This window comes from Brachycentrus maculatus, unplaced genomic scaffold (assembly GCF_059751285.1).
Source record: "Brachycentrus maculatus isolate JH-2025_06_01 unplaced genomic scaffold, ASM5975128v1 h1tg000459l, whole genome shotgun sequence".
Classification (NCBI taxonomy): Eukaryota; Metazoa; Arthropoda; class Insecta; order Trichoptera; family Brachycentridae; genus Brachycentrus; species Brachycentrus maculatus.
Genome location: NW_028281206.1, coordinates 165,825 through 174,636, shown reverse-complemented (window position 1 = coordinate 174,636; position 8,812 = coordinate 165,825). Strand labels below are relative to the sequence as shown.

Genomic DNA, 8,812 nt, shown 5'->3' with positions numbered 1-8,812 from the left:
ATTTGTGTAAATAATAAAAGCACAAATATTTCTCCTAAAATTTTTTAAATGTTATCTCATTCATACATTCAATCGGATTTAGTCAAAATGTTATAAAACCAAGTTTGTTAAAAAATTAAGAAAGGTGTGTTTAGATGGTTTGGGCATGTAAATCGAATGAGTGAAGAAAGCATAGTTAAAAATATTTATGAGGTAAATGTAATTGATAATAGAAGACCGAGGAGAACTTGGCATAATCAAGTATTTCGATTTCTAAAATACGAGAAGATGTATAAATGTGGATGTGACGAAGATTGTGTGCAAATACAGATTGGTGTGGCGTTCTGTTTTCTTTGCCTACACCTGTGGGGAAGCGGCGTGATTAGTTCATTTTAGTTTTATGTAAAATATTTTATTTTTATTTTTACATAAATTTACCGTTATACTTCAATACGTTATGTCAAGGCGTATCTGAAGAAAATTTCATATTGCTTTTTACTTTTTTTAGTTTTTATAATATGTACGCGGTAACTCCACTTATTTCCTATCTCGTTAAGTCATTTCTGCCACCAGTATTGGATGGATATAAAAAGATGCGAAAATCTTCTATTCTTCCATACTAATACATACTTAAACTTTTTCTAAAAGTATGAAGGAAAATGTTCTTTCGAGTACCAAAGGTTGGTGTTACTAATATTTTTTTATCCGCTGTCCATTGGATGAATCCATTCATCGCCAACTTCAGTGTGTTGCGAGAGTCACAGGTGGGAGGTTGCGTCTGGTCGCGTCCGTGCGCTGTCAAACCAGTTAACAAAGTGAAAGGTGTCGAATATTGTTTACCGAAAGTTGCCAAAAAGTTGTGCCGTGTGAAAAGATGTTCCCAGTGCGTGATTCGGGTGACATATTGTAAAAGTTTGTTTCTTCTTTCTGTTTGTGTGGCTAAACGAGCGACATTTTGTGGTGGACGCATCGCCTACGAGTCCGAGGTTGACCAGAGTAGGTAGGTAACAAAAACTACACACCTAAATATTATCTAAACTGATCACCGTCATTTCTGAGAATATAGGCGGATGAAGGAAGGAGTTGTTGGCATACCCAGCTATTGGCATTACTCACTTCATATTTAAATATCCGATAGTCAAATTTCATTTTTATTTATCCTATTTTCACGCAAAGAAAATACTGTATTTTTAGTTACCATGATTTTGTCTAAATGTTTCCGCTAGTCGAGTTAGCACATGCACTCTGGACCGATTTTCCGTTTTTTAGGTGTATTTTTTCGACTGCGTAGTATATTCTTTTTAAATTTATTTAACGTATCGCAATTTTTAGCTAAAATATAATTTAAAAAACTGGCAAGTGTTTAAATTTTAAAAGGTCCGTCAATATTGTACTCCAATTTGTAAATCGTTTTATTAGAATGCCAATAACTAGGCGTTTTGAAGTTATTTCATATTTTTTAAACGAAAATATACACATCTTTATTGTTATAATTACATTGAATGAGTCTGTATCTGCAATATTGTTTAAGGTAGATCTAAACGTAGTATTTTCGCCTATGAATGATATAATTATAAAATTAGGTATAAAAAATAAAATACCGTGAATCAAATAACATTAACGTACCTACCTCATGTTTTTTTTTCAAATTTCTTCACACTGAAAATTACTTTTAAATAAATAAAAAATAGGTTTTTAAAAGTATTCTACGGTTCATGATAATCTATTTTTTTGTTGATATTTTTGGATGTGGTTTTATAAATAAATAATTTGTAAGGAAAGTGTTAACTTGATCGTTAAATACACGAAGGAAAGATGATCAGCCCTGCGCTTCAGGTACCTACCTGTCCAGGGTAATATTAAATAACTATGAAAGTGAAAATCACCCATTTTTATTTTGACTCCCTGAGAATCGAACCCAGGACCTCCAGTTTAGTATCCAAACGCGCTTATCACTACACTACGGAGGAGAAGAAAAAAATCACTTCAATATTTATTTCATTTTATTAAACTCACTACGGAGGGGGATTACTCTTTTGCCTAGAATTGTCACTCGTAAATTGCATAAAATTATAGTTACTATAAACACAAAGACTAAATCCACCCACGAGTAGGCAAAGGCTATAAAACATAAAAAGTTTAAGCCTAATTAGGGCCATGATAAGCGGTGTTAAGCTAGATTTCAGAGTCACTTGGACGTTAGGTAATTTAAAAAAAAACTGATTACTTAGTAAAAGTACTATTTTTTGCTCAACTCATTCGTTGCCAATCACGCACCAGCGCGCGGTATGTGTATTCAATATATTATTCATATTCGGATTAGTCGGCATTATGTGTTAAGCGAGTGTAGTCACATCGGTGTGGATGAAAAGACAATTTTAAAGACTTTGCATTTAATTTTTACTTACAAATTTTTTTATCGATTTATCATGAAAAATTACGCCGCTTCTGGTGAATATTGCTTCCCTAACCCGGCAGCGATCGTGTTAAGATGCCGATATCTATTCCATTTACCCTATCTCGTTTTTCGACAAACAAGCCTCTTTCCGTTTCCTTCGCAAACATTATGCAGGCTGGCTTGTTGACTAAGTGCCAAATGGATTCTTCGTGGAATCGTATGAGCTTGTTTCTGTTCATTTGTTTGACATTTGCGCGACCATGAAATTTGAATACATGTTGTTTCGTAAGACCTTCAAATAGATTTTTAATATCCACACCTCCGTAAAAAACCCACATTGACGCTTAATTGTTGGTACGTTGGCGCGTTTGACTGGCATGCAACGTGTCCCAGGTTCGATATATAATCCAAAGACCAACTCATGATACAAATTTTAACAAACTAACTAACCATCACGCCGCTTCCCCGCAGGGGTAGGCAGAGAGAGTCGAACTCCATACCACCCTGTATTAGCAAACATTCTTCGCCTCTTCCACATTCATGCATCTCCTCATACATACCCGACGATTATTACGACTCCTGACCCGGCCGCTTTCAAGTATTTGACAAACCTGATTGTGTCAAGTGTTCCTCAATCTTCTTCTGCTTCTTTTTCCAACTACATTCGCCTCATGAATTTGTTTAACCGTTCTTTCCTCACTCATACTCATACAAATTTTAACATGCAAAATTACAATTTAATTTAATACACAAACCTAAATTATTTTTTTATTAAAAAAAAACAAAATCAACAGTGTATGTATAATAACCACTTATTAAGTTTTGTTTCGTTACACACAACTAGTTTCGAAAACTACAGTGGTTTTCATTGACAGATGATTGTTAACAATGAAAACAACTGTAGTTTTCGAAACAAGTGTTGTGTAATGAAAGAAAACTCAATGAGTGGTATTATAAAAGTGACTAAGTATTAAAAAAATAACAATATGTCATTCTACAAAGTTAATGCCGAATCGATAAATAATATAAATTAATTTAAGCCAACGGTCATACTGATTTCGAAAACCAATCGAAATATAATTAAAATATTTATTTTAAAGTAGTTTTATAGGGATTTATTAATATTTAGTATAATTTAAAGGAAATTATCAGCCTACCTTATGTAAGTACCTACCTACTTATCGTATTTTTGTCCTTGTTTTTTCTTTAAAAAATAAAGTGGTCCCTGAAGATTTCCAGCTGCTGTCATAATAATTAAAATTAGACACTTTGTTCGAAATTTAAACCTTATTTAAATTAAAATTGTGTTATTTATCTTCCGATGTGTCGTTCTATCGTTGTTTTTTCAGTAGTTTTCTTGAAAAATATTTTTAAAAAAAACATATCCCGAACGCTTATTTCCCTAAACTAATCCTAAAAAACGGACTACAAATTCCCTGATTTCAACGCGCGGGTAGGACAAAAACCCTATCCCAATATTTGAATTGATTAATTTTTATTTGGTTCTTTGAAAATAGAACACGTTTCTTTTTGTTAATCTGTGTATTCTTTTTTCCTCTTTGTCACTTTTACAACGGCTCTATGGTATTGAAATTGTATTTTTTCCAAATTCGTCAAAATAACATCATTTTCGTTTAAAATAATATGGAATATGATGTATTTATCTATCTTTATAACTCCTATATAAACTTAAAAGACATAATATAACCTAAGATGGAAAAAGATAAAACATTTTATGGATTAGAGTGAGAAGCGTATATGAATATCATCGACCGAACATTATGAAGCCGCGTGCGCGTGTACGTAAATTGCGGCACGCACGCATACTCTGAGAAACGTCTGTGTATTGGTGAATCTATCCCCGATTTATTTTACAATTTATTTATTTTCGTCGCTGCAAATGAATAATTTGTATATTATAATACTTTTATGTAACACGTTTGTCCGCCTCCGTAGTGTAATGGTCAGCACTTTCGGCTACCGTTCTGGAGGTCCCGGGTTCGATTCCTAAGGGGGGTAAAATAAATATAAGTGATTTTTTCACTGTAATATTTATTCAATATTACCATGGACTGGTACCTGAAGCGGAGGGCTGATCACCTTTCCTTCATGTGTGAACGATCAAGATAACACTGCGTTTATATGACACAGTGCCCTATGTACCATTGGGGTGCGGATAAGGGTTTCCAACACGTAATAGTACTACGGAGGAATACAAAAAGAACTGAGCCCGTATATTATATATTTTATACTAATATTCTCATTTTTAAACTCGAGTTGGAGTAAATACGCATCACTGGGAGGGGAAGGTTAATGCCGCATTCATGAAGCGTTATCTTGTAAAATGGAATTATACTAAAATATAGGTAGTAGTATAAATAACGTAGTATTAAATATACTACGTTTTAATAGCCAGCTACTATATACTTATTTTGAACATAACATAACACGAATGTTTATTTTTTTTCTTAATTGTTTTATTTGGCAGTCACCCAGTGAAAGGATGTTTCTGCCAGTGTCTAGTATTGAACACGAATGTTCCGAAGGTCTCTCACAAAGTCGACAAATTCAGAGTTGAATAACTTGTAGTGGGACAACTGTAGTCGAAGGTGACGTCACTTCCTCCAGATTAGATTGTCAATTTTGGTATGAATATTTTTTATTATATTTTAATCATCTGTTCTGAAAATCGAATTTACTCCTAAAAGAGATATTTCTATGAATATTACCGTCAAGGCCCAGCATTCGTTAAGTCACAACTAATTTTCTCCGAGTCCAGGTAACGTTTTACGTTATAGGTTTTTTTCTTAAAACACCGTTGTTGCATTGAAATAATAAGTTTTTCTTCAAAATAATATATGTATGGTTTTGAAAAGAAAAAGAGTTAAAAAAAAAAATATATATATATATATATATATATATATATATATATAAGTATATATATAAATATATATATATAAATATATATATATATATATATATATATATATATATATATATATATATATATATATATATATATATATATATATATATATATATATATATATATATATATATATATATATATATATATATATATATATACATTTATAAATATTTTTTCCATATACTTATATACGTCCGCCTCCGTAGTGTAATGGTCAGCACGCTCGGCTACTGTTCTGGAGGTCCCGGGTTCGATTCCCAAGGGGGGTAAAATAATATAAGTGATTTTTTCACTGTCATATTTATTTAATATTACCCTGGACTGGTACCTGAAGCGGAGGGCTGATCGCCTTTCCTTCATGTGTAAACGATCAAGATAACACTGCGTTTATATGACGCAGTGCCCTATGCACCATTGGGGTGCGGATAAGGGTTTTATTATTCATTATTTATTATTATATTCTAAAAAAACTAATCTTAAAAACATTCTTTAAAAAATCGGGTGTGAACAGACAAGTGACCTCTCCGATGGTCTCCGGTGGAATGAATGCGACTGAACTAATGCTGGACTAATTAATTTCAAAGTAAACAAATTATTAACGCAATATCAATTTCCGTGTAAATGCATTCAATTTCCTTTATTGATATCTCAACATACATGAGAAAGTAAGTATATGGAAGTCTGGGTATTTGCAGGGCTTACTACCTGTTATAGGTTGGTTTAAGTGATCACATATTTTTTTTTGCAGTTTTTTTCCTCAATGGCAGCGCCTTCTGTTGAACATACTCAACTTGAACAAATTTCTCCAGTAAAAAGATTAATTTTGAAATACCTTCGAATACCGCTTTATTCGAACTGTTCAAGCGAGCGCTTACCGATTTTCCGAAGGTCGGTTGCTCTGAAAAATTCGTTTGAATAAAATGTGTGTTTTTTATTCAAATTACTCGGTTCGATCTTCCGACAGCTTCATTATAATATTGTTAATATAATTTGGTGTTTGCTCATCGTTATTCATACCCGTACATTTTCCTACCGCCAGCCTGGGACGACGAGTGGGAGAGGCCTTCGAACACAGCGCCGATTGCATTTAATTCGGCGAATAAAGACCGCAAATGTTGCTTGCCAATTTAATTGCTAGCTCTTTAGAGATCGCCTTCAAAAAGAAATAGCATACGCCGACATTTTGACATCTCAGATGAATTTTTTTTAAACATGAATTGTATACATTTATTTAAATCACAATTTTAAACATATTTAAAAAAATATATTTTGCAAAGACCCACCAAGCCACCTTGTGTGTCTTGTCGGTGGAGTTCTTTTTTAATATATTTTTTATTTTTTTAACCATTTTAACCTAATATACACACAAAAAAGAGAGAAAATTAACTTTTGATCATTTACCCATTCCTTTATTTTATTTTAGGGCTGATCACCTTTCCTTCGTGTGTTAATGATCAAGATAACACTGTGTTTATACGATGCAGTGCCCTATGCACCATTGGGGTGCGGATAAGGGTTTGAATGAAAAAAATATATATTTTGCCTTTGTTTCATATTTTATTTTGACCTCTAACATCCGTCGGCAACAAATTGAAAATGTTCGGAACGATATATTGCAGTGTTCGACTCCCATATTTATTGTTAATTCTTGGGACTATCAAACCTTCGTTGTGTGTAAATCGTGTATCACGGTTGTGTACTAAAAGATTTCGATATGAAGAATAATATGGAAGTCTGGGTATTTACAGGGCTTACGACCTTCATAGGCTTGGTTAAGTGATCATTTTACACACGTGTAACTTTCACCATTCTACCCATGATTAGCAACCACACTACAATTATTTTTGGAACTCATCATATCGCTCACTCCTTTCAAGAACGTCATAAATAAAAAAACTAGATTTTTCAGGAGAACGTTTTTAAAGTTTAAAAATATAACACAATGTATTAAAAAATAAATATCAAGCCACTTATTGATCTTTTTACTGTGGAACAGATCTGTTTAGGTAAAACCCGAAGGTTTTTTCTCCATTTGAAAAATATTTAGTATATTTAAAAAAATAATTAAACAATACCTTTTCTTCAAAATGCAAAATCAACATTTTCTGCCTTGTAGCGGGTAAATATTAAGTTAAAAATATGCCTCTTTTGCTGGGATATAGTACATTTTCTGGGCATTCCGAAAACATGCACAACTGAAAATTGACGATTTTTGATTTATGACGTTCGAAAGGAGGAGCGATATATAAACATTTGAGTTGTTTATTTGTCAATCATGGGTAGAATGGAATTGGTTTACCAATTACACCCGATTCGACGTTCATAATCACAAGCCACGGCTTCTCATGGGAAATAGTAAAGATGGCACTGATTTTTAGTTTAATACATGGTTAGTCAAAATCAGTGTAAAATCAGTAATAAAATATGGATACTTGTTTGTGCGGATGTTCTATTTCAATATATTTAGTAAATCACACATGGTTTTACCTCTTACAAATTTGTTCTCATGTCTCTCCGTATATTCTACTCATATGTAGTAGTGTAATTCATTTCAAACAATAAACCCTTTTGTCATGCAGAATAATTATTCAGCATCCTTCATCCATACAACCAAAACTGGGTTTGAAATACATATGTACATAATTTTCTTATAAAATATCTCTATACATATTCATATTGGTATATACGTTAACATCTGGCTCATACAATGAACATCGGTCCAATTTACCAACCTTGGATGTGTTCATAGTGTACTTATGCTATGTTGCCAAATTATTTTATTTATTTACTAGCTGTACTTTGCCTCCGTAGTGTAATGGTCAGCCCGCTCGGCTACCGTTCTGGAGGTCCCAGGGCGGGGGGGTCAAATAAATATAAGTGATTTTTTCACTGTAATATTTATTCAATATTACCCTGGACTGGTACCTGAAGCGAAGGGCTGATCACCTTTCCTTCATGTGTTAATGATCGAGATAACACTGCGTTTATTTTTTCGACGTTTCTAGGTGTGTTTTGCTTTCGGCGAAGGACTTGTACCTATCCGTTATTGAAATCGATATATTATACAAATACGAAATAAGTATATGGTTAAATGTATAAGTATCATTAATTTGGTATAATTAATTATCCATTTGATCTTTAACTTTCTATTTTAAATGCCAATGCAAAACATTTTCTCGCATTTAATCCCACGTTTTGCGTTGGCGATCAAGTTTTATTTTATACATTCTTCTTTTTTACGTTTTTTCATGAAAAAAATGCTTTATTTATTTATTTTGAACCTGTTCTGTAAATTATCACTGGAAAAGTTATCTTTTCAGGGATACGACATTCTATTATTTATCGATTTGGCGTTTAATTTGTATAACTCCATTTTAATTTATTTATATATTAATTCTTGAATGTTTTCCGCAGATACTTTGTAGCAGATTTTATAAACTTTATAAAATTAATTTACTTTGTTTTAACCACTTGTTTATTAATACAATTTAACCTACCGGTTTCGA

At 32.5% G+C, this 8,812-nt stretch overlaps 1 protein-coding gene across 2 annotated transcripts in view; it reads left to right on the top strand.

Annotated features, from left to right (window-relative positions):
* Positions 1-724: 724 nt before the first annotated feature.
* Positions 725-8,812, top strand: part of pot (zona pellucida domain protein papillote) — an 86,503-nt gene continuing 78,415 nt past the window's right edge. The window contains exon 1 of one of the 2 annotated variants that reach the window (XM_088271716.1): positions 725-979. The gene's annotated coding sequence lies outside the window, so the exon portion shown is untranslated. Of the gene's footprint in view, positions 984-8,812 lie in introns of both variants that reach the window. The other variant, XM_088271717.1, reaches the window with a different exon arrangement.